Source organism: Mustela lutreola, chromosome X (genome assembly GCF_030435805.1).
Source record: "Mustela lutreola isolate mMusLut2 chromosome X, mMusLut2.pri, whole genome shotgun sequence".
Classification (NCBI taxonomy): domain Eukaryota; kingdom Metazoa; phylum Chordata; class Mammalia; order Carnivora; family Mustelidae; genus Mustela; species Mustela lutreola.
The window spans coordinates 65,083,469-65,111,448 of record NC_081308.1 but is presented as its reverse complement, the minus strand read 5'-3'; the positions used below and the strand labels follow the sequence as shown (position 1 = coordinate 65,111,448).

The 27,980-nt window shown below is 38.4% G+C and overlaps 1 long non-coding RNA gene across 1 annotated transcript in view; it reads right to left on the bottom strand.

The window, feature by feature from the left end:
- Positions 1-13,174: 13,174 nt before the first annotated feature.
- Positions 13,175-27,980, bottom strand: part of LOC131820869 (uncharacterized) — a 127,381-nt gene continuing 112,575 nt past the window's right edge. The window contains exon 5 of the long non-coding RNA XR_009349810.1: positions 13,175-16,211. This is a non-coding gene — a long non-coding RNA (uncharacterized LOC131820869). The remainder of the gene's footprint in view (positions 16,212-27,980) is intronic.

Below are 27,980 nucleotides of genomic sequence, written 5' to 3'. Positions count from 1 at the left end.
TTCTGAAAGGTAGGACCTGTGGAGAAGTGAATCCAAAGTGACAGGAAGCTAGACCTCGGGGGGGAGGGGCTGGCTCCCAGCAACTGGCGGAGCAACGGAGCACAAAATCAGAACTTCTAAAAGTCTGCTCCACTGAGGGACATCGCTCCAGAGGCTAAGCAGGGGTGGAGTCCACGCGGGGACAGCGTGGTCTCAGGTCCCGTGGGGTCACAGAAGGATCAGGAGTGCCTGTTGCAGAGCTCATGGGGAAGCCAGCTACAGAGACAGAGCTGAGGAGTGAGCTCTCAACTCGGGGTTACCTTCAACTGTCATCTGTGGCACAGTCAGACCACTGCTCTTTAAGCAGGGACCCCACAAGTGGCAGATTCAGGAAGAACCCCCTGGAAGAGCAGCACAGATCTGCTGGGTTTGGAGACTCCAGGTGGGGCTGTGTGCCAGAGATAGAGACGCTTGGTCACAGGGTGAGCTCGGAGGGCAGCCAGAGGTCAGGGAGATGGGAGGCGCTTTTCTCCGAGGGCACACTGAGAAGTGTGGCCACAGCTCTCAGCTACTCTGGGCCCAGATTGGGAGGCTGCCATTTTCATTCCTGTCTTCCAGAGATCTACGGAAAGCAGAAAGCGTTCAGGGAACAAAAGCTCCCAAGAGCGAAACTGAGCAGATTACTTATCTGTAGCAAAGGTGGTGCACTTCCGCCTCAGGCAAAGACAGTTGAGAATCACTACAACAGGCCCCTCCCCCAGAAGATCAGCAAGAAATCCAGTCAAGACCAAGTTCACTTATCAAGGAGAACAGTGGAATTCCAGAGGAGGAGAAAGCAAAGCATGGAATTCATGGCTTTCTCCCCATGATTCTTTAGTCTTGCAAAGTTAATTAATTTTTTTAACTTTATTTTTTCTTATTCTAATTTTTTTAACTTTTACTCTTTCCTCTTGTAACATATTTAACTAGTTTATCTTAACAATATGTTTCATTAAAAAAATCTTTTTGAACCTTCATTATTTTTTTTTAATTTTAAAAATTTTTATTTTTTATACATATATATTTTTATCCCCAGGGGTACAGGTCCATGAATCGCCAGGTCCACACACCCCAGAGCACTCACCATAGCACACACACCCCCCAATGTCCATAACCCCACCCCCTTCTCCCAAGCCCCCTCCCCCCAGCAACCCTCAGTTTGTTTTGTGAAATTAAGAGTCACTTATGGTTTGTCTCCCTCCCAGTCCCATCTTGTTTCATTGATTCTTCTCCTACCCACTTAAGCCCCCATGTTGCATCACCACTTCCTCATATCAGGGAGATCATACGATAGTTGTCTTTCTCCGCTTGACTTATTTCGCTAAGCATGATACACTCTAGTTCCATCCATGTTGTCGCAAATGGCAAGATTTCATTTCTTTTGATGGCTGCATAATATTCCATTGTGTATATATACCATATCTTCTTTATCCACTCATCTGTTGATGGACATCTAGGTTCTTTCCATACTTTGGCTATTGTGGACATTGCTGCTATAAACAATCAGGTGCACGTGCCCCTTTGGATCACTACGTTTGTATCTTTAGGGTAAATACCCAGTAGTGCAATTGCTGGGTCATAGAGCAGTTCTATTTTCAACATTTTGAGGAACTTCTATGATGTTTTCCAGAGTGGCTGCACCAGCTTGCATTCCCACCAACAGAGTAGGAGTGTTCCCCTTTCTCCGCATCGTTGCCAGCATCTGTCATTTCCTGACGTGTTGATTTTAGCCATTCCGACTGGTGTGAGGTGATATCTCATTGTGGTTTTGATTTGTATTTCCCTGATGCCGAGTGATATGGAGCACTTTTTCATGTGTCTGTTGGCCATCTGGATGTCTTCTTTGCAGAAATGTCTGTTCATGTTCTCTGCCCATTTCTTGATTGGATTATTTGTTCTTTGGGTGTTGAGTTTTCTAAGCTCTTTATAGATTTTGGATACTAGCCCTTTATCTGATATGTCATTTGCAAATATCTTCTCCCATTCTGTCAGTTGTCTTTTGATTTTGTTAACTGTTTCCTTTGCTGTGCAAAAGCTTTTGATCTTGATGAAATCCCAATAGTTCATTTTTGCTCTTGCTTCCCTTGCCTTTGGCGTTGTTCCTAGGAAGATGTTGCTGCGGCTGAGGTCGAAGAGGTTGCTGCCTGTGTTCTCCTCAAGGATTTTGATGGATTCCTTTCTCACATTGAGGTCCTTCATCCATTTTGAGTCTATTTTTGTGTGAACCTTTATTATTATACTCATATTTTATCCTTCATTGTATCTAAGTTTATTTTTTGTATGCACATAGGATTTTTTTCTCCTAAAAAATCTTGGGATACAACTTCTTCTAATAGATCAAAATATACCTTAAATCTAACACAGGGTTTTGTTCTAGTCTCCAGCCTGAGCAAATTCTCTCCACTTTCTTTTACATTCTTTTACGAACCAACTTATCAACTCCTTTTTTAGAATTTTTTTTAAAATTTTCATCTCTATAGTCATCTTCCATCCCTTCATCGTGTTTACCCTTATTTTGTGTGTGTGTGTGTGTATTTTTTTTCTTTAAAATTTTGGGAGGTAGTTTCTTCTAAGAGACCAAAATACTCCCAAAATTAAGTTGGGTAGCCCTGTTCTGCTCACCAGTCTAATACATATATTTTTTTAATTTAAAAAAATATTTTTGGGGGGTGCCTAGGTGGCTCAGTGGGTGAAAGCCTCTGCCTTCAGCTCAGGTCATGATCCCAGGGTCCTGGGATCGAGCCCCACATCGGGCTGTCTGCTCAGCAGGTAGCCTGCTTTTTCCTCTCTCTCTGCCTGCTTCTCTGCCTACTTGTGAACTCTGTCTATCAAATAAATAAATAAAAATCTTTAAAATATATATATATTTTAACTTCTTTTTGCCCCCTTTCTTCCTCCCACAATTTGGGGTCTCTTCTGATTTGGTTAACACACCTTTTCCTGGGGTCTTTGCCACCCTTTTAGTATTTTATTCTCCTCTTCATATATTCTTATCTGAATAAAATGACAAGGTGGAAAAACTCACCACAAAAAAAAAGAAAGAAAGAACAAGAGACAGTACCGAAGGCTAGGGACCTAATCAATATGGACATTGGTAAAATGTCAGATCTAGAGTTCCGAATGATGATTCTCAAGGTGCAAGGTGGGCTCAAAAAAGGCATGCATAAATATCTATGCCCCTAACATGGGAGCAGCTAACTATATAAGCCAATTAATAACAAAATCAAAGAAACACATCAAAAATATGATAGTAGTAGGGGACTTTAACACCCTCCTCACTGAAATGGACAGATCATCCAAGCAAAAGATCAATAAGGAAATAGAGGCCTTAAATGACACACTGGACCTGATAGACATCATAGATATATTCAGAACATTCCATCCCAAAGCAAGAGAATACATATTCTTCTCTCTTGCACATAGAACATTCTCCAGAATAGATCACATCCTGGGTCACAAATCAGGTCTCAACTGGTATCAAGAGATTGGGATCATTCCCTGAATAGTTTTGGACCACAATGCTCTGAAGCTAGAACTCAATCACAAGAGGAAAGTTGGAAAGAACCCAAATATATGGAGGCTAAAGATCATCCTTCTAAAGAATAAATGGGTCAACCAGGAAATTAAAGAAGAATTGAAAAAATTAATGGAAACAAATGATAATGAAAACACAACTGTTCAAAATCTGTGGGACACAGCAAAGGCAGTCCTGAGAGGAAAATATATAGCAGTACAAGCCTTTCTCAAGAAATAAGAAAGGTCTCAAATACACAACCTAACCCTACACCTAAAGGAGCTGGAGAAAGAACAGCAAAGAAAGCCTAAGCCCAGCAGGAGAAGAGAAATAATAAAGATCAGAGCAGAAATCAATGAAATAGAAACCAAAAAAAAAAAAAAAATAGAACAAATCAACAAAACTAGGAGCTGGTTCTTTGAAAGAATTAATAAGATTGATGAACCACTGGCCAAACTTATCAAAAGGAAAAGAGAAAGGACCCAAATAAATAAAATCATGAATGAAAGAAGAGAGATCACAACCAACACCAAAGAAATATAAACAATTATAAGAACATATGATGAGCAACTATACGCCAGCAAATTTGACAATCTGGAAGAAATGGATGCATTCCTAGAGATGTATAGTCTGCCAAAACTGAAGCAGGAAGAAGAGAAAACCTGAACAGACCCATAACCGGTAAGGAGATTGAAGCAGTCATATCAAAAATCTCCCAACAAACAAGAGCCCAGGGCCAGATGGCTTCCCAGGGGAATTCTACCAAATATTTAAAGAAGAATTAATACATACTCTCCTGAAACTGTTCCAAAAAATAGAAATGGAACGAAAACATCCAAACTCATTTTATGAGGCCAGCATAACCTTGATCCCCAAACCAGGCAAAGATCCCATCAAAAAATAGAATTACAGACCAATACCCTTGATAAACACAGATCCGAAAATCTCACCAAAATACTAGCCAAAAGGATCCAACAGTACATAAAGGATTATTCACCACAACCAAGTGGGATTTATTCCAGGGCTGCAAGGCTGGTTCAACATCCACAAATCAATCAATGTGATATAATACATTAATAAAAGAAAGAACAAGAACCATATGATACTCTCAATAGATGCTGAAAAAGCATTTGACAAAGTACAGCATCTTTTCTTGATCAAAAGTCTTCAAAGTGTAGGGAAAGAGGGTACACAACTCAATATCATCAAAGCCATCTATGAAAAACCCACAGCGAATATCATTCTCAATGGAGAAAAACAGAAAGCTTTTCCGCTAAGGTCAGGAACACGGCAGGGATGTCCATTATCACCACTGCTATTCAGCATAGTACTAGGAGTCCTAGCCTCACCAATCAGACAACAAAAAGAAATTAAAGGCATCCAAATTGGCAAAGAAGAAGTCAAACCATCACTCTTTGTAGATGATATGATACTTTACATGGAAAACCCAAAAGACTCCACTCCAAATCTGCTAGAACTTGTACAGAAATTCAGTAAAGTGTCAGGATATAAAATCAATGCACAGAAGTCAGTTGTATTTCTATAAATCAACAAGACAGAATAAAGAGAAATTAAGGAACCAATCCCATTTACAATTGCACCCAAAACCATAAGATACCTAGGAATAAACCTAACCAAAGAGGCAAAGAATCTGTACTCAGAAAACTATAAATTATTCATGAAAGAGATTGAGGAAGACACAAAAAAATGGAAAAATATTCCATGCTCATGGATTAGAAGAACAAATGTTGTGAAAATGTCTACGCTACCTAGAGAAGTCTACACATTTAAATCAATCCCTATCAAAATCCCATCAATTTTTTTCAAAGAAATGGAACAAATAATCCTAAAATTTATACAAAACCAAAAAAGACCTCATATACCAAGAGGAATGTTGAAAAAGAAAACCAAAGTTGGTGGCATCACAATTCCAGACTTCAAGCTCTATTACAAAGGTGTAATCATCAAGACAGTATGGTACTGGCACAAAAACAGACCCACATATCAATGGAACACAATAGAGAGCCCAGAAATAGACCCTCAACTCTATGATCAACTAATCTTTGACAAAGCAGGAAAGAATGTCCAATGGAAAAAAGTCTCTTCAACAAATGGTGTTGGGAAAACTGGACAGCCACATGCAGAAAAATGAAACTGGACAATTTCCTTACACCACACACAAAAATAGACTCAAAATGGATGAAAGATATCAGTGTGAGAAAGGAATCCATCAAAATTTTTGAGGAGAACACAGGCAGCAACCTCTTCGACCTCAGCCACAAGAACTTCTTCCTAGGAACATCACCAAAGGCAAGGGAAGCAAGGACAGAAACGAGCTATTGGGATTTCATCAAAATCAAAAGCTTCTGCACAGCAAAAGAAACAGTTAACAAAACCAAAAGACAACTCACAGAATGGGAGAAGATATTTGCAAATGACATATCAGATAAAGGGCTAGTATCAAAAAATCTATAAAGAACTCATCAAACTCAACACCCGAAGAAGAAATAATCCAACTAAGAAATGGGCAGAGGATGTGAACAGACATTTCTGCAAAGAAGACATCCAGATGGCCAACAGACACATGAAAAAGTGCTCCACAGGGGCACCTGGGTGGCTCAGTGGGTTAAAGCCTCTGCCTTCGGCTCAGGTCATGATTCCAGGGTCCTGGGATTGAGTCCCACATCAGGCTCTCTGCTCAGCTGGGAGCCTGCTTCCCTCTCTCTCTCTGCCTGCCTCTCTGTCTGCTTGTGATCTCCGTCTGTCAAATAAAAAAATAATAATAATAAAAATAAATTTAAAAAAAAGTGCTCCACATCACTCAGCATCAGGGAAATACATATCAAAACCACAATGAGATACCACCTCACACCAGTCAGAATGGCTAAAATTAACAAGTCATGAAATGACAGATGCTGGTGAGGATGTGGAGAAAGGGGATCCCTCCTACACTGTTGGTGGGAATGCAAGCTGGTGCAACCACTCTGGAAAACAGCATGGAGGTTCCTCAAAAAGTTGTAAGTAGAGCTACCCTACAACCCAGCAATTGCACTACTGGGTATTTACCCTAAAGATACAAATGTAGTGATCTGAAGGGGCACATGCACCCAAATGTTTATAGTAGCAATGTCCACAATAGCCAAACTACGGAAAGAACCTAGATGTCCATCAACAGATGAATGGATAAAAAAGACATGGTATATATATATACAATGGAATACTATGCAGCCATCAAAATAAATGAAATCTTGCCCCTTGTGAGGACGTGGATGGAACTAGAGGGTATTATACTGAGCGAAATAAGTCAATCAGAGAAAGACAATTATCATATGATCTCCCTGATATGAGGAAGTGGAGAGGCAATGTGGGGGAGCTTGGGGGGTAGGAAGGGAATAAATGAAACAAGATGGGATCAGGAGGGAGACAAGCCATAAGAGACTCTTAATCTCACAAAACAAACTGAGGGTCGAAGGGGGGAAGGGGATAGGGAGATGGTGGTTGGCTTATGGACATTGGGGAGGGTATGTGCTATAGTGAGTGCTGTGAAGTGTGCAAACCTGGCGATTCACAGACCTGTACCCCTGGGGCTAATAATACATTACATATTAATAAAAAAAATTTTTTTTAAACTGTGAGACATGGTGAAAGATTGTTTCAAGGGAAATTTATAGCCTCAAATACTTCTAAAAGAAAAGGGGGTGAAAATGAGGTTAGTATCCAGGCTAAGAATACAGTAAGAACAATAAGAAAAAGGAAAAGGAGGTATTAAAGGGAAAAGCATTAGTTCATGAAATAGAAAACAAAGACATATTAAAGATCAATAAAACCCCACATTTGTTTCTTTTACAAAACTAATAAAGGTGTCTGGGTGGCTCAGTCAGTTAAGCATTCAACTCTTGGTCGCCTCTGGTCATGATCTCAGGGTCGTGAGAAGTTGCAGAGTCTGCTCGGGATTCTCAGCCTCTGCTGCTGCTCGGACTCATGCTCTCTCTCAAATAAATAAATTCTTAAAAATAATAGACAAATGTTTGGCTGATTCATCAATATAAAAAAGGGTACATAGTAATAATACAGAAAAAGAGGGAACATAAAAACACAAAGATTAGGAATAGTAATAATTCATGCCAGTATTATTATAAACTAAGAGGAAATAGACAAATTCTTACAAAAATGTAACAAAAAACTGACAAACATAGCTCATAAGACATAAAACATTAAGATAATTTAAGTAGTTATTCAAATTTTCCTCAATACCCCACTATATGCTTTCTACCAGAAATGCAATTTAAATAAAAATGCATAGGTAAGTTATATTATGCAACCACTATTCAAAGGAAAGTTGGGATGGCTATATTAAATCAAAAAGTAGATTTCAGAAGAAGGAATATGTTCAGGATAAAGAGAGGGCATTACACAGTGACAAGGAGGGCAATTTACCAAGAAGACAAAACAACACCTGAAACAAAAACTGACAGATTGCAAGGAGACACAGACAAATCCACAATTGTATTTGGAGATTTTAATACTTTTAAGAATTAACAGAAGAATTAGCTAGAAATTTAATAAGAATAAATCTAAACAACACTAGAATCAACGTATAATAACTGACATTTGTAGAACATTATACCCATTAAAAGTAGAATTCATATTCCTTAAAATTTCACATGAAATGTTCACCATGATAAGCTATATCCTAATTCCAAAATAAACTAAAACACTGGCTACTTTCACTTATCAATATAAATTTAAATTTAAATGTCCTCCCTGTCTCTTCATGGCTGAGTATCTCATTTTTTTAAAGATTTTATTTATTTATTTGGCAGAGATACAGGGAGAGAGGAAACACAGGCAGTGGAAGTGGAAGAGGGAGAAGCAGACTCCCCACTGAGCAGGGAGCCTGATACAGGGCTCAATCCCAGGACCCTGGGATCATGACCTGAGCTGAAGGCAGACACTTAACGACTGAGCCACCCAGGTGCCCCTCATTTCTTTTTGTCCCTGGATAACATTCCATTTTATGGATGAATCTCACTTTAACCATTCACCTGTTATGGGACGTCTTGGTTGTTTCCAGTTTGGGGCCACTATTAATACAGCTGGTATAAATATTCATGTGCACATTTTTGTGTAATCATAAGTTTTCACTCATTTGGATAAGTGCCTAGAAGGGCAATTGCTGTACGACATGGTAAGTCTATGTTTAGCTTTGTAAGAAACTGCCAAACCCTCTTTCAAAGTGACTGCCATTTTACATTCCCCCCAGAATGAGTTCCTCTTGCTCCAAATCTTTGACAATAGTTGGTATTGCTAGTATTTAGGAATTTAGCCATTCTAAGAGATATGTAATGATATCTCACTGTTGTTTTAATTTGCAATTCCCTAATGACATGATAGTTAGCATTTTCTCATACATTTTCCATATGTATATTTTCTGTGGTAAGATGTACCGATTTTTTCCCCATTTTAAAATCAGGTTACTGTTGAGATTTAAGAATTCCTTGTACATTTTGGATAAGAATCCTTTATCTGATATATCTTTTGCAAATATTTTCTCCCAGTCTGTGGTTAACTGCTCATTCTCTTGACAGTGTCTTTTGCAGGGCAGAAATTTTTAATTAAAAAAAAATCCACTTTATCACTTTCTTTCATGGATTATGCCTTTGGCACTGTATCTTAAGAAGCCACTGTCAAACCCAAGGTTAACTAGATTTTCTTCTATGTTCTAGAATTTTCATACTTTTGCATTTTACATACAGGTCTATGATGCATTTTAGGTAAATTTTTGTGGAGCATATAAGGTCTGTGTGTAGCTCCTAGTCAAGGCTTACCATACCTCGCCTGGGTGTCAGCATTTCTTCTGCCCTCCCGTTCCAAGTTGGAAAAATCAAATTCCTGGTGAGTACAGCCAAGAGTCTGACAGCTCTTTTTCCTCATCCAGTTCCTATTGATAGGGCGGATATTTTACTCCAGGCATGGCAGGTCTAGAACCCTGGAATCCTGACTTCTCACCCTTGCTCCAGCTTTTTCATGGGGCAGAGGTTCCACAGAGGGAGAGAAAAAGCCAAGAGACTACCACTTCACCCAGAACACATAGTAGTTTTTCAGAGAGTTTTTCAGGGGCAGAGACAGTCCATAAGAAAAGTGAGCTCCAAGCTATACCCAAAGCAAATGACTGAGAGTGTAGGAGGTTCAAGTCTAAAGGGCACTCTTGGCAAATGACTATTTGAGAGTGTAGGAAGTTCGAGTCTAAGAGACACTCTTAAAATAATTAGTTTCAGGATACCTGGGTGGCTCAGTCAGTTAAGTGTCTGCCTTTGGCTCTGGTCATGATTCCAGTGTCCTAGGTTGGAGTCTCGAGTCTGGCTCCCTGCTCAGTGGGGAGTCTGCTTCTACCTCTGCCTGCTGCTCCCCCTGCTTATGATCTCTCACTTGCTTGCTCTCTGACAAATAAATAAATAAAATCTTTTAAAAAAATCAGTTTCTCCCATTTAAGAGCAAGAGGTTATACCATAAGCTGGCTAATTTGCCAGAGAAACCAGGGAAAAATACATCTAAAAAGAACTTCTCTGGGAGTAGAATAAACTACAAAGATTGGCTTCAAACTATACCTTCGTGAATTTAATTAAATCAGACTGCCAAGCAATTTATTCTTCAGAGCATTGTTGAAAACATTGTTAACAGTTGGATGGTAATTAGTGGAGACTAATAGGTGAAGTATAATAAAGCAGATAATTGAAAAGAGAGGTCAGAAAAAGAGTTAAAGAGCACTGCTACACTGTCTGTGATCCCAGGATGACTATGCACATGCTCAAGTCTTCCCCCTCTGAAGAACAACACCCAGTGCTTCACAGCACAAGCAAATAGACTTTACTAAAACAGCAAGCCACAAAACAACAATAGCCAAGTAAACAAGAATAAAAATGAATCTTGGAGAGGGTTAGAAATTAGGATCCAGTCTTCAACATATTATCTAAAATGTCCAGTTTTCACACACAAAAAAATGAGATATTCAAGGAAATAAGAACAAGTAACCTATAAATGGGGGGGGGGAGTAGATAAGAAAAACTGTGAAAGAGAGCAGATGACATATTTAAGAGACAAAGGTTTTAGGTAACCATTAGTTCAAAAAAATCACTTCAAAGCACTAAAGGAAGCTATACCTAAATAAAGGAAGGAGAGTATGTTATGAAAAACTATATACCAACAAATTGGAAACCTAGAAGAAATGGATAAATTCCTAATAACATACAAACTACCAAAACTGAAGCAGGAAGAAATAGAAAATTTGAACAGACCAATAACCAGCAAAGAAATTTAATTGATAATCTAAAAACTCCTGACAAAGAAAAGTCCATGACCAGATGGCTTTACAAGCAAATTCTACCAAACATTTAAAGAAGAGTTAATACCTATTTTTCTCAAACTATTTCAAAACATAGAAAAAGAAGGAAAGCTTCCAAATTCATTTCATAAGGCCAGCATTACCCTCATACCAAAACCAGATAAGAGACACCACAAAAAAAGAGAGAGATAAAGAAAGAACTATAGACCAATATCCCTGTACATGGATGCAAAAATTCTCAGTAAAATACTAGCAAATGAAATAGAACAATGCTTTTTTTTTTAATCACCACAATTAAGGGGGATTTATTCCTGTAATGCAAGCATGGTTCAATATTCACAAATCATCAATGTAATGCATCACAACAAGAAGAGAGGATAAGAACCATATGATCATTTCAATAGGTTCAGGAAATGGTACAACATTCATTCATTCATGATAAAAAAAATAGGTACAGAAAAAGTACATTCATTCATGATAAAAAAGCCTCAACCAAGTAGGTTTTAGAGGGCATAAACCTCAACATAGTAAAGGCCATATATGAAAAACCCACAACTAATATCCTCAATGGGGAAAAACTGAAAGCTTTTCCCTCTGTGGTCAGGAACAAGATGGGGATGTCCACCCTCACCACTTTTATTCAACATTGAACTAGCCCCATCAATCAGACAACACAAAGAAATAGAAGGCATCCAAATTGTCAAGGAAGAAGTAAAACTTTCACTATTTGCAGATGACATGAGACTACACATAGAAAACCTGAAAGATTTGACCAAAAAACTGCTAGAACTGATGAACAAATTTAGCAAAGCTACAGGATACAAAATCAATGCACAGAAATCTATTGCATTTCTACACACCAATAATGAAGCAACAGAAAGAGACATCATGGAATCAATCCCATTTACAACTGCACCCAAAATAATACTAAGATACTTAGGAATAAACCTAACCAAAGAGGTAAAAGACCTGTACTTTGGAAACTATAGGACACAGATTAAAAAATGTAAAGGTGACACAGAGAAATGGAAAAACACTGGATGCTCATGGATTAGAAGAATATTGTCTATATTACCCAAAGCAATCTACACATTTAATGGAATCCCTATCAAAATACCAACAGCATTTTTCACAGAGCTCAACGAACAATCCTAAAATTTGTATGGAGCCACAAAGACCCAAAGCAACCTTGAAAAAGAAAAGCAAAGCTGGAGGCAACACAATTCCAGACTTCAAGTTACATTGCCAAGCTGTAGCAATCAAGATAGTATGGAACTGGAACAAAAATAAACACATAGCTCAATAGAACAGAATAGAAAACCCAGAAATGCATCCACAACTACATGGTCAATTAATCTCCAACAAAGCAGGAAAGAATATCCAATGGAAAAAAGACAGTGTCTTCAACAAATGGTTTTGAGAAAACTGGATAGCACCATGCAAAAGAATGAACACTTTATTACACCATATAAAAAATAAATTCAAAATGGACTGAAGACCTAAATGTAAGACAGGAAATCATTAAAATCCTAGTGGAGAACACAGGCAGTAACCTCTTTGATATTGGCCATAGAAACCTCTTACTAGATATGTCTCCTGAGGCAAGGGAAATAAAAGCAAAAATAAACTATTGGGACTTGATCAAAATAAAAAGCTTCTGCACAGCAAAGGAAACAATCAACTAAACTAAAAGGCAGCCTATGGAATGGGAGAAGATATTTGCAAATGACATATCTGATAAATGGTTACTATACAAAATCTATAAAGAACTTATAAAACTCAACACCAAAAAAAAAAAAAAATTGAATAATCCTGTTTAAAAAATGGCAGAAGGGGGGCGCCTGGGTGGCTCAGTCAGTCAAGCATCTGCCTTAAGGCTCAGGTCACGATCCTAGAGTCCTGGGATTGAGCCCCACATTGGCTTCACTGCTCAGCAGCGAGTCTGCTTCTTCCTCTGTAAATGAAAACTATAATGAGATATCACCTCACCTCACATGTGTCAGAATGGCTAAAATCAACAACACAAGAAACAACAGGTGTTGGTGAGGCTGTGGAAAAAGGGGAACACTCCTGCAGCATTGGTGGGGATGCAAACTAGTATAACTGCTCTGAAAACAGTATGGAGTTTCCTCAAAAAGTTAAAAATAGAACTACCCTATGATCTAGCAACTGGTCTACTTACCTGAAGAATACAAAAATACTAATTTGAAGGGATACATGCACCCTGGTGTTTATAGCAGCATTATGAATGAAAGACCCTCGATCCGCACCCAAGAAGCAGACACCAAGCCACCACTGGATGCAAGTTGCAAGAGGTTTATTGGTTACACAGGCACCTGCGGACGCATCAGCCTTTGTGGGCTGAGCGCGCCGGGCTAAGTTGGGGAGCAGATTATATAGGGCAAGGTTGGGGTGGCGGGAAGCGAGCTTACAGAAGCAGATGCTTGGTTACAGGGATCTGATTGGTTAACTTAAATCAAGCATTGTCAGGCACTGGGTTTAAGGGAAGGACACAACGGTTTGTTCTGGTGGGCCTTGGCTCAGCACTCTGGAAAGTCCCAGGTACACTCTATTCCTCATTTGTCTTTTCTTTTGACAGACCAGGTGATCACAGACAATAGACATCCTGGTATGTGTTGCCATCCGGCTATGGGAACAATCAAGCCTTCAGCAAGGGGATAGGGGGTGCTTTGGGGACATCAGGTTACTTAAACAAGCCTTTAGCAAGGGGAGAAGGGTCTTTCATTCCCCCCTTTTTCTTTATCATGGATAGAATCTTATATCCATTCGCTTTGTTTATGAAGCAAGTCAGTTTGAGAGCCGGTCTGTTTAATTAGTTGATATTGCTGGGTCAGTACCATTGTCCGGATTACTGATAAGCGATTTTTTACAAACTGTAAGAGTTTATTTAAGATACAAGGGCCGATTGAAAATTGGGCTATTGATAAGGTAACTTCTTTGTTGTAATCTTAAGGACATTTGCAAACCAAGGGAGGCTCCTGTCTTGCAGGATTGTGATCTCAGCAAGTCAACTATTTATCATTTTATGGCAGTTAGGGGTGCCTGAGGAATGCTACACATATGGAGGGGAGCGGGTGAAGGGGGGATGCAAGGCGCCAACTTTTGCTTTGTCCTCAGCCAGCCTCCTGCTCCTTCATTCCCCCCTGAACAATCTTGACCCTTAAATTTTTAAGGTGGTTGAAGGTGGAAGGTCTCATCTTCTATAACTTCTTTGTGCTGAATAGGGGCATAGAGCTGTCCCTACCTACTGGGGTCAATATTGATCAGGGTAGGAATGTATAAGGGAGTTTTGAAAGGTGGAGGCAGTTGAATCCAGCGCTGACAGTAAAGAGGTGTCCTTGCGCGTGACAAGGATCGTCTGTCGTGGTGTAGTCATTGTAGCAATGGAGTCTCGGCACCAAGTAGAGAAACATGGAACAAAGCAACATATTAAGGTTAATAAGGCGATAAGAATGAGAAGCCCGAAAAAGAGATTCGGTCATAGTCCTCCTTCAAACCAGGAATTTAACCATTTACTGAGACAGAGAGAGGATCTTGTAGGCCTTAATTTGGGTATTTATATCTTTTATTAGTCCTGTGACATTTTTGTGATAGTCTGAGATGTACACACAACATTCTGTCTTGATAATTGCACATGTGCTACCCTGGGCTGCTGTCAGGACATCTAATTTTGTAGGACTGCCTTGTGTATCTGTGACACTTCGGTATTAAGCTGGGAGATGCTATTTAGTGAATCATTGAGTGCCTTTGTAGTATATTTATTAAGGACTTTTACATGCCATATGACATCCCCTAGTCCCGCAGATGGAACAAAAATGGATGTTAAGTGATCATATCATTTAAAAACAGATCGTGTTCATCTTTGTTTCAAGTTGGGGAGATTAGCAGGAGTTGTAATGGTTTTAGTAATGCGCCCATGATTCCAGGAAAATCCCCTTTCCTTCCAAATAGCTCCATGGGCATGTGGTACCAGGAAGGCATATTTGGAGTCAGTATAAATGTTAATTCTTAGGTTTTGGCAATTGCAAAGTGCTAGTGAGCACTATGGCACACCTAACTTTTCTTCTTCTTTCTATGAAAACTATTTTCATCAGAAAACCAACTGTCATTCGTAATTTTAACAGGGGCATCTTAAACCTGGCCATATAGAATAAGCTAGATTAATAATCTCTGAACATTTTTGCTCTATAGAGAAAGAAGTACAGTGGTCAGCTTCAGGCATACAGGTAACTAGGTTTAAAGTTTGACAAATTTTAAGTTTATTTCTGGCATCTCTGTTAGTGTAGCCCAGTATTTAATAAGTCGGCCTCCATCATCCATTGGTGGCCTTTGGCTACTAAGACAAATCTGGATCTGATGTGACATTATTACAGTTAGGGACTGTCCCATAGTGAGCTTTGAGGCTCTTTTATGAGGGCTGTTTTAGGTTTTGCTAAAGCATCTGTTTGCAATTGCACCTCAACGGAGGTGGCCTTTAGATAAATATGACTAAGGGATGAAACCAATAAGAAGACCTTTGAGTGGTCCAACCTTAACAATATCCTGATTACAGAGGATCATTGTCAAGTGGGAGAAGAGTACGGTATGCTGGTTTTTAGGCAATTTCATTATTCCAGTTGTTTAATCATGTGCTGTGGGGTCTGCTAATATCCCCACAAAATAATAAGATTGACTAAAGAAGCTATTGTACAACTTCTCTGAAGTTTACCTCAAATTGTTTAGCTTAGGTAAACAAACATTTAAAGACAATCAAATCTAGAATTTAACATCCATAAAGGTGTGTTACTAAAACAGAATTTTTCTCTCTAAAATAACCCTCATTTACAGAGATAGCCAAATCAGGACTAATTCACTTATGAAACAAGTTCAGTTTTAACAAACTTGGCCTATTATTTACATAAGCTCAGTAAGAACAATGAGTGTGATCAATAGATCTTTTAGCAACTGCTTTGCTGGAACTTTTAATAAGGAATCTCTAGGTTGAACTTTTGAGTAGCCTCTCCGGGCCAGAAGCCAAGCCCTGTACTGGCCATCAGGCATGCCTGCAATACCTGTCGATTTGGGTGAATTTCTCAGTGGGCGAATTCCTCTTCTGAGACCGCACCTACCAAGGAGTGACATTCTTTACTCACCTGGTGAGGCTGCTGGGAACTCTGTAAGCAAGGTATCAGGCCAACAGTCCCAAGGGGCTTTATGGCTCCAGGTTTTATAAAGTCAACCTTAGTTCCTTTAAACTGTCTGGTCATATCCGAGTCTTTTCAAATATGACATTCCAGCCAAAGCCTTGGTAAAATAACCCGTGTTTCCAATTCTTTCCTGTTACAAGGAGAACAGATTCTTATTGGACTTATGCAAATGACTGATTGTCATGGAAGAATGCTCACTTACTGAGACCTTTTGGTTTCAGAGGGTTCAGATAGAGAGAAAACTTGAATGCTTTGAGCTCTTTTATAAATGAGCACTTTTACATTTCTATAAGTTACAGATAACTAGGAGGAAGTATCCCTAGTCTGGAAGAGCAAACATCAGAGAGAACCAGCAATGTTTAAAGTAAGACAAAACATTAAGAGATATAACATTATTATTTTTTTTTAGTTCATTTAGTCCCGTGTTACCAAATCTGGTGAATGCGGCTTTAGTCAGTTTTGGAAATTCTTACCCATTTCAGTTTTAGGATTTTCAAGTATATCAAATATCTGTATTTGTCATGAAAGTCCTTTATAGGAATCTCCTTGAAAATAAAACTCATTTTACAAGAGAATTAAAACAATTATAAATGACAAAAACTCAGAATGGATATGGTTAAAGCTAAAGAGACACGGGAGTTTACAATTTAGCTGCAAGGAAATCAGGTTATTTTTGTGATATATAACATTTCCATAATTACAGTATCAAGCGATGATCTCTCAAAACATTAAAACTTTAGGAAGTGCGTAGAATCTCTAGAATAATTATAGTATTTTCCCAAATGTAATCCAAGGTTTATCATTGGTTCAGTAGTATTTCATGAGCAACTTCATATATCAAGGAAAAGCCTGAGTTAAAGAGATTGACAATTTAAATCTTGTCAACATTTGCTAAGATCTTAGAAAGTTTTGAAGCACATGCCTAATTATAATTAGGGATGTTAAACATCTGATAAAACAAAACATAGAAACTGGTTTTTCTGGGCAGGCAAAGAGAAAATCACTTACATTCTCGTAACAGGAGATCAATTAATCTAAGAAAACTTTGTCCTTTGAACAGAGAATTTTAGTCTTGTACTAATGTAATCTACCTTTAAAACCCATTCATTTAGTCTATCTTATTCCGTTCTGACCATAGCTAAAATTCCTTTTCTGAAGATTTCCCTTTATAAATCTTCTATAACTTTCCTTTGCATTCAGGTTTTGTCCCAAGCCATTTTCTTTTGAACAATCATCTCATTTAGGATAAAATTACCTTTAACAAAATGTATTCCCATTTCTTAATTTTTTTTATTTATCATCTATTTTTCTATAGAGTTTCCCTTATTTCCATCAGTCTTAGTTACACTAAGCAGAATTTGATACTCTTAGAAACCCCTTAATCTCTAGTGAAGACTAAGTATTAACCAATTGTGAACTGTTACAACAGAATTCTTCAGGTGGCAAATTTATGAATCAGTTAAGTGGCAAACAAGTTTACCAATAGATTTAAATATTCTTAGTTTCTTTGCAGTAAGAAGTCAAAAGCACAAACCTATATCCAGTAATTAATGACCTAGCATTTTATCCTGCTTGGTTAAGACCTAGATGTCCATAATTCAATTCCATTTGTCATCCAAGCAAAACTTTAAAGCTTTCAGATTATCAAAGACTTTGAAAACTACTTAAGCAATTACCCATTAGAACTTTGAGACAGACAATTAACCATCAGTTTAGTTATTTCTTTGCTAACAAATTTTAATAAATAACGAGTTTATTTGACCTTCAGTAAACTTCGAAGTTTTACATTTACTGCTGATAACTTAAAAGACAGGTTTTATCTTAATTAAACCAATAAACTTAACTTAGTTCCAACACTGATTTACGTTCCATCTGGACCCACTCCACTTTGAATGTTTACCTGAGACATGGTTGGGAAGATCTGGAGTGAGGGGGTGTTAGGTCCAGGGGGTGCTCTTCTTGCTCCTTGACAGTGAAGAGAGAAGGAGCTGTGGTGCATGATCTAGAGGCCAGTCATGCAGGCTGCACACACGTTGGTACAGAAATAGGAGAAGAGGGAAACAGAAGAAACAAAGTGCTGCCAGGAGGCAGAGAAAGGATTCCCAGTTTTGGAGCTCCTAAGGCCCAACAGAGGAGCAGACATCATGCTTTCCCATTAGCCAGGGGAGAGGGGTTAGGCAGTCTAAGTCGGGCCAGAGAACACAGGGAAACCTCCCTGAAACAAAGAGTTTCGGCAGCTGCTTGGGAATATTCCCTATAGTCTCTGTCTCGAGTCAGACCAACCCCATTTGGCTCCAGTTATAGCCATTAACACGGGAAGTGAGTGAGGGAGAAGCCCCCACATCTATTAGGAGAAACAGAGAGAAATAAAGCCAGAGTCCCCTTTGCTAGGGATGGCCCAGCAACCTGGGTTTACTAGAAGAAGGCTTATTTACTTAATTATTATCCAATATGTCAGGAGGAAATTTGCTAGCTGACTCACTGAATCTAGTTTTTAGCTCTTAATACCTATCTTTTATATTCCCTCCCGGTATGTACGATGTTGCAGACAAGGGAAGGGGGATCTTTCAGGTGCTGTCCTGCTCGCGTCCCTCACGGGAACTTAGGAGCGTCTTAGCTAAGGTCTATCCGTACAAACCCCGGACCAGGCTACTCCATGGAGTAGATGACTGTTATGCCGTATGACGCTCCGCAAGACTCAGGGTGCAGCCAACTCAGACTCCGTAGCCGAAGGCGGTGGAGCCACACAAACACATTCACACAATCAGGCATTCCTCAGATTCAAACAGGTTAGACACCCTCCCTTCAAACAAAATGTAACCTTTATGACCAGTGTAAGGAACATATAACCACATTTAAAGACATTAATAGGGCAATTTAGACATTAGACATAGGAGATAAAAACAGATAACTGATTCGGACGGTCAGGAGACTCCTTCCTGACTCACAGACGGTCAGGAGGAGCGCAGAGGCTCCTTCCTGACTCACAGATGGTCAGGAGGAGCACAGAGGTTTCCTCCTAACTCACAGACGGCCCAAGATAATGGACCTTCCTAGACCCCCGAGGCGTCCCCCGGGGTGGCAGGGGAGAAGTCCGAGTTCATCAACTCCTTCTCCAGCTGCCCACAAACACAGATCAACTACGTAGTTGCTGAAAGGTCGTGGCGCAAGAATATAAAAACAGACAGAGAGACAGAGACACAGATGCTGGCCAGCTTACCTCCCAGTGGGGATTGGCCGGGGTCTTGGGTGGGATTCCAAGAGATCTCGGTGGGACCTCCAAATGAAAGACCCTCGATCCACACCCAAGAAGCAGACACCAAGCCTCCACTGGATGCAAGTTGCAAGAGGTTTATTGGTTACACAGGCGCCTGTGGACGCATCAGCCTTTGTGGGCTGAGCGCGCCGGGCTAAGTTGGGGAGCAGATTATATAGGGCAAGGTTGGGGTGGCAGGAAGCGAGCTTACAGAAGCAGATGCTTGGTTACAGGGATCTGATTGGTTAACTTAAATCAAGCATTGTCAGGCACTGGGTTTAAGGGAAGGACACAACGGTTTGTTCTGGTGGGCCTTGGCTCAGCACTCTGGAAAGTCCCAGGTACACTCTATTCCTCATTTGTCTTTTCTTTTGACAGACCGGGTGATCACAGACAATAGACATCCTGGTATGTGTTGCCATCCGGCTATGGGAACAATCAAGCCTTCAGCAAGGGGATAGGGGGTGCTTTGGGGACATCAGGTTACTTAAACAAGCCTTTAGCAAGGGGAGAGGGGTCTTTCAATGAACAGTAGCCAATTTATGGAAAGAGCCTAAATGTCCATCAACTGATAAAAGGATAAAGAAGTTGTGGTATATATACATGCAATGGAATATTTCTTAGGCATGAAAAAGAATAAAATTTCATCCATCTGCGTGGATGAAGCTAGAGTATTATGCTAAGTGAAATAAGTCTGTCAGAGAAAGACAAATATTATATGATTTCACTTATACATGGAATTTAAGAAACAAATAAAATGCTAATAGGGGAGAAAAAGAGGCAAGCCAAGAAAGAGTCTTAACTATCAAGAACAAACTGATGGTTACCAGAGGGGAGGTGGGTGGGGGAATGGGTTGAATATGTGATGTGGATTAAGGAGTGCACTTGTTGTGATGAGCACCAGGTGTCCTGTGTAAGTGTTGAACTACTAAATTGTACACCTGAAACTAATATTGCACTGTATGTTAACTAACTGGAATTTAAATGAAATCTAAAAATTAAAAAATAAAAAATAATAAAAAAGCTGAATGACAAATGTGTATATTCTGTACTATTCCATTTATTTATTCATTTATTAACATACAGTGTTATATTACTTTCAGGTGTACTATATGATGATTCAACAATTCTATAGATTATTCAGTGATCATCATAAATGTACTCTTAATCCCCTTCACCTATCCACCCAGTTTGTTCTCTAAGAGTTTGTTTCTCTTTCTCTTTGTTCATTTTTTTCTTAAATTTCACATAGGAGTGAAATCATATGGTATTTGTCTTTCTTTGACTTACTTCACTTAGCAATATACCCTGTAGATCCATCAATATTGCTGCAAATGGCAAGATTTCATTCTTTCTTATGACTAAGGCAAGATTTCATTCTTTCATATGACTATGGGAGGAGAAGTGAGTTGGGGGAAATTGGAGGGGATGACAAACCATGAGAGACTGTGAACTCTGAGAAACAAACTGAGGGTTTTGAAAGGGAGGGTTGTAGGGGGTTGGGTAAGCTTGGTGGTGGGTATTAAGGAGGGCACGTATTGCATGGAGCACTGGGTATGGTGCATAAACAATGAATCTTGGAACATTGAAAAAAGTAAAATTAGATTTTTCAAATTTGGGGGAAAAAATAGGGCTTTTAGACTTTTAGACTTTATTATACAAACCTCCCAGAAGACCAGCTGAAGAAGGGCTTAATGGAAGAGATTTTGTGGTGTGGTATTTATTCACAGGAGACCAAAAATTATTTTAAAATAATTATTTTACATGACAACACAAAAACACCACAAAAAAGAAAAAAAGGACTTTGAACCCTCAAAACCTCGAAGTGAGCAAACTGCAAAAGCTACACAGTTGAAAGTACAGGTTACCTATCATATAAAAGGAAGGGTAATATAGAGGGTGGAATAAAGTACCCTGAGGGAGAACCAAGAACCAAGGAAAATTATTCTTGGTCAGCAATGGGACTGAATCCTAATAAAGAAACTTCTAAAATTTTCCCACTTTCATTTCAGAATTTCTATGTATTCCTTTGTACCTCACATTTTCTCCCTGTTTGAATAGGAATGTCCATGGGGGTTTTCCTTTCATAGTTTCACCCTGTATGTTGAAAAAATGAAATGCACACAACTTCAGACTCAGGGGAACCATACTTGAGGTGATTTACTTAAGAAAGTGCACCTGAGAAAACTCATCTGCTCACAAATCTGATTTAGATGATGAAATCATGGACTTTGAGCTAATGGTGTAATGAGATATAATGAGATAAGGCTTTTGTGGGCCTTGGTAGGAGTTGAGTGTATTTTGCATGTGAGAGGGTTGTAAATAACTTGTGGCCATAGAAAAACCTAGAGGGTTTTTAAATTCAAATAAACTTTACATGACATAAAATTCACCATTTTAAATAATTTAGTGGTTTGAGGCACCTGGGTGGCTCAATCATTAAGCATCTGCCTTCAGCTCAAGTCATGATTCCAGAGTCCTGGGATCCTAGACCTGCACCTGGCTCCCTGCTCAGTAAGGAACCTGCTTCTCCCTCTCCCACTCCCCCTGCTTGTGTTCCCTCTCTCGCTGTGTCTCTCTCTGTCAAATAAATAAATAAAATCTTTTAAAAAATAAAAATAAAAAGATAAAAAATTTAGTGGTTTGTGGTATATTCACTAGTTTTGCAACCATCACCATAATATTGTGTATATTTATCTAACTCTAGAATATTTCAATGGACAACCCCCAAAAGAAAGAATCATACCTAACAGCAGTTAGTCCACATTCATCTTTCCTCTTATATGCTGGGAATTACTAACCACTTTGTATCTCCATGGTTTGTCTATTCTGATTATCTCACATAAATGAAATCATACTGAAAGACCCGCGGATCCCCTTACCCAAGAATCCAACACTGCCACTGGATGCAAACAGCAAGAGGTTTATTGACACGCAGGTACCGGCGGGTGGTCGGCAGCTCCTGCTAACTGAGCACCCCGACCGGAGTGAAGCAGGGTCTTATATAGGAGGGTACAAACAAGTTTTGGGTGGGGCGCAATTGATTGGTGGACAGTTTGAACTTTTGAAAGAGGCATACTTGGAGTTTGCTGGTTGGTTCAGAGAACCCGTGCGCGCGAAGAGAACGGCGGGGAGGGGGGAGTAAGCTGATCGGTTATGAGGGCTCGCGCGGGAGGAGAGCGGCGGGAAAGGGAAACAAGAAAGGGGAAGGGAGGAGTGCCATCATGGCGTCTCTATTATTTTTATAAGCCAAGCAGTTACAGAAAGGCAAGAGAGCAATTAATAAGCACTTGATAACCTAATTAATAACCTAACCTATGCCTAAAAGCCAGCGGTTCACAGAAAAGCAAACAAGCGGTCAGTTATCCTATCTATCTTCTGGGGGAGGGGTCTTTCAATACAACAGGTGGCCTTTTGTATCTGCTTCTTTCATTTAATGTAATGTTTTCGAGGTTTATCCATGTTGCAGCATGTCTCAGTACTTCTTTTTATTGTTGAATGATATTCAACTGTGTGGTTATACGACATTTTATTTATCCACCCAAGAGTTGATGGACGTTTAGGATGTTTTCCTTTTGGGCTATTATGAATAATGCTGCTATAAAACATCATGTATGATTTATACATGTATATGTATAAGGGGAAAGGTGTTATAAGCCCCAAATACAGTAATACTGGCTTTTATATTTACCTATCTAGTTATCTTCCCTGCTGTTCTTCATTTCTTTATGTGGAGTTGAGTTACCATCTAGTATCCTTTCATATCAGCCTAAAGGGCTTCTTTTAGCCCTTGTTTGAAGGGCAGGTCTGGTAGTGAAATAACTTGGTTTTTACAGATCTGAGTATGCCTTACTTTCTCCTTCATTTTTTATTGTGGTAAAATATATGTATTTTTTAATCATTTTATTCATTTGTAAGTGTAAAATTCAGTGGCATTAAATACACTCCACAGTGTTCTGTAGAACATAGCATTACCAGTAAATCAATACTGAAAACTTATTCATCATCCCCCAAAAAAACTATCAGTTAAAGTTAAACAAAGACTTGCCCTTCCCCTAACTATAGTCTCTGGTAACCTCTATTCTACTATCAGTCTCTACGAATTTGACTATTCTAGGTATGTCATAAAATTGAAAGGACACAATATTTGTCATCTGTGTCTGGCTTATTTCACTATGCATAATGTTTTCAAGGTTCACCCATGTCATATTTCATATCAAAATTTCATTCCTTTTTATGACCAAATAATATTCTATTCATCTGTTGGTTGACGCTGTGTTGGTTCCATCTTTTGACTATTGTGAATGCAGTTGTTATAACATTGTACAAATATCTGTTTGTATTGCTGTTTTGAATTCTTTTGGATATATGCCTAGGAGTGGAATTGCTATGTCATATAGCAATTCTACACTGAAACTTTTGAGAAATTGCCAAACGATTTTCCTTGGCAACTGTTCCTTTTTATATTTCCACCAGTAATGAATGCAAAAGGGTTCCAAATTCTCCATATCCTCACCAACACTTGTTTTCTTCTTTTTTTTTTTTTTTTAACTATAGACATCCTGAGGTGTGAAATAGCATCTCACTGTGATGAGCTTATTTGGAATTTGTATATCTTCTTTGGAAAAATGTCTAAGTCATTTGCCCAACTTTGAATTGGGTTCTTTGTCTTTTGTTGTTGAGTTTTAGGTGTTCTTTATATATCCTGGATACTAATCTCTTATCAGATATATGACTTAAAGGTTGTTTTTCTAATTTCTTTATAGTTCCCTTTTATGCACAAAATTTCTTAATTTTCATGAAATCCAATTTATTCTTTCATTTTTTTCTTATATGTTTGGTATCCTATCCATGAAATCACCAGATCCAATATTAATAGGATTTTCTGCAGGGTCTTCTCCTAAGAGTTTTATAGTTTTACCTTATAATTTTAGGTATTTAATGTATTTTGAGTTAATTTGTGTATATGCTATAAGTTAAAGATCTAATTTTATTCTTTTACATGTGGCTATCCAGTTTTTCAAGCATATTTGTGGGGGAAAAAAAACAACCTGTCTTTTCCCCCATTGATTGGCAACTTTGTCAAAAATCAATTAATCACATATGTGAGGATTTATTTCTGGGATTTTATCCTATCCTATTGCTCTTTATGTCTGTCCATAACACCTATACCATACTGTTTCACATACTGTAGCTTTGTGGTATGTTTTGAAGTTCAGAATTCCGAGTCCCCCAGATTTATTCATTTCTTTCATTATTGTTTGCACTAACATGGGTCTTCTGAGATTTTACATAAATTTTAGGATAGGTTTGTCTATTTCTACAAAGAGAGTCATTGAAATTCTGATATGGATTACATTGAGTCTAGATTATTTGGGTTAGTATTCTCATCTTTTTTTAAAAAGATTATTTATTTATTTATTTGACAGAGAGAGATCACAAGTAGGCAGGCAGAAGGGGGGGCGAAGTAGGCTCCCCACTGAGCAGAGAGCCCAATGCAGGGCTCTATCCCAAAACCCTGAGATTATGACCTGAGCGGAAGGCAGAGTCTTAACCCACTGAGCCACCCAGGAACCCCAGATAGTATTCTCATCTTGACAATATTAAACCTTCCAATCCATAAACACAAGATGTCTATGCAGTTATTTAGGTCTAATTTAATTTCTTTCAGGAATGTTTTATAGTTCTTAGTGTACAAGTCTTTTGCCTCCTTGGCTAGATTTATTTCTAATGATTTAATTTTTAATTAATTTACTTTTTACAGGTTTTACTTAGGAAAGTAAGCACCAAACACATTCACATTTTTTTAAGCAAATGACAAAGACCCAGCTTTCCAGTTTTCACTTTTTTAAACATAAGCTTAATGTTACATATTTAAACAATTGTTAAAACTTGCTAGGTTGGCAGTATTCATACACAATGAGAAAAATCCTCAATTTACATTAAATCAGACATGTGTTACAATTAATACACTATTTTTCACTACTAAATACTAAAAATAATTGAAATTATTTTTGTGGAAAATGCTTCTTGGCCATATTAACTTCACAGAACACTGACACTACTTAACTCACATTTCAAACAATGGAAAAGCAGGTCTGTGCTGGTGTTAGTGAATGAAAGTGTCAGGGCCACCTTGTATTACATTTACTAAAAAAGCAAATTACAAACAACAATTTACAACAATCTCAAAGATAAAATATGCTACTATCAGGTAGTACCAAAAATAAACTCAAAAGTCTATAACAAATAGGGCCTCTGATGAGCTATTTTTAAAAACTTTAGATGAGGTGCACTTATACTGAGAGCTGAATTCTTTTGAAATCCTCAAAAAACATTCCTGTTAACCTGCAAATAGTACTTGTTATAGTTTAACATTTCTGTTAAATGTATGCATTGAATTACTTGTTACCCAAGCATAGCTGCTGCTCCTGCCATTTATTCTTAAGGACCTTAACTGGCCCTCTTTAATTTCTTTATTGAGAATGTTTGACAATTCTCTTTGTAGTGATTTCTCTGCTGTGAACCATTTTAGTAGAAGTTGACATAGATTTGAAGTTGCTCATCTGACTACCACCAAATGACATGGAAGAAAATGAAGTGAGCCCCTTCATTTCTGACCTAGTAAACCAAAGGAAGTAAATCCTGAATCAAATGGGAAAAAAAAAAAAAAAAAAAAACCTCCAAAAAATGGAAGAAGAATGGAAAATGGTGTCTTCCACCACAAAATGTCCTGAAAAAGTCATCTTGATTGTGGATGTGAAGCCAAATCAAGCAGACTATCAAAATTACTTCCATTTTCACCTCCATAATTTAATCTTTCTTGACATATTTGTCATAGATGTCCCATTCTTTTAGTATCTGTTAATGCCTTACATGCCTCAGCTACTTGTTTGAATTTTCTCTCTGCTTCTTCTTTATTCTTGGGATTTTTATCTGGATGTCACTTCAGTACCAGTATTCAATATGCCTTTTTAATATTCTTGGCTGAGGTATGTCTCTGCACGCCTAGTACTTCATAGTAATTCACATGTTTTAAGAGGCTGTTGGAATAAGTCTGAAGATGCAGGAGTAATTAGTAGAAAGGAGGAAAAATGCAGTGGCAGCCTGGGCCTCCCCTTGGTTCTGGCATGACTGCTCTGGTGAAAGTGTCAGAGGGCACAGCTTCTCCTGCTTTACTCTCCTTAGATCTAGTATTTTAAAATATTATTATAAGTGGAACTGCATTTTTCATTTTTGGAATATTTGTTGTTGGTGTATAGAAATATAAGTGATTTTTATATGTTGATTTGTACCCTCCAAATTTAAATAATTTGTTTTTTGGTTCTAGTAGCTTCTAGTGGATTCTTTAGGGTTTTCTAAAAATTGGATCATATAGTCTATGAATATAGGTAGTTTTACTCCTTCATTTCCAATTCTGATGCCCTTTCCTTCTTTCTTTTCTAACAGCTCTGACTAGTACTTCTGGTAAAACACTGAATTGCAAAGGGCGAAGGTGGGCATCTTTAGCTAGTGAACTTAGGAGTATAGTTTTCATAGTTTTACCATTGAATATGATGTTAACTGTGGGGTTCTCATAAATGCCCTTTCTTATATTGAGATATTTTCCCTCTGTTCCCAGTTTTCTGAAAGTGTGTATCACAAAAGCATGTTGGATTTTGCTAAATGCTTCCCTAAATCAATTATGATGATTGTGAGGTGAAAGAAATTGAGGAAGACACAAAGAAATGGAAAAATGTTCCATGCTCGTGGATTGGAAGAACAAATATTGTGAAAATGTCTATGCTACCTAGATCAGTCTACACATTTAATGCAATCCCTATCCAAATACCATCAATTGTTTTTCAAATAAATGGAACAAATAATCCTAAAATTTATATGGAACAAAAAGAGACCCCAAATAGCCAGAGAAATGGTTGAAAAAGAAAACCAAAGTTGGTGGCATCACAATTCCAGACTTCAAGCTCTATTACAAAGCTGTAATCATCAAAAAAGTATGGTACTGGCACGAAAACAGACCCACAGATCAATGGAACAGAATAGAGAGCCCAGAAATAGACCCTCAACTCTATGGTCAACCAATCTTTGACAAAGCAGGAAAGAATGTCCAGTGGAAAAAAGACAGTCTCTTCAACAATTGGTGTTGGGAAAATTGGACAATCACACGCAGAAGAATTAAACTGGACCATTTCCTTACACCACACACAAGAATAGACTCAAAATGGATGAAAGACATCAATGTGAGACAGGAATCCATCAAAATCCTTGAGGAGACCACAGGCAGCAACCTCTTCAACCTCAGCCGCAGCAACTTCTTCCTAGAAACATCACCAAGGGCAAGGGAAGCAAGGGAAAAAATGAACTATTGGGACTTCATCAAGGTCAAAAGCTTCTGCACAGCAAAGGAAACAGTCAGCAGAACCAAAAGACAACTGACAGAATGGGAGAAGATATTTGCAAATGACATATCAGATAAAGGGCTAGTATCCAAAAATCTATAAAGAACTTACCAAACTCAACAACCCAAAGAACAAATAATCCAACCAAGAAATAGGCAGAGAACATTTCTGCAAAGAAGACATCCAGATGGCCAACAGACATATGAAAAAGTGCTCAACACCACTTGGCATCAGGGAAATATAA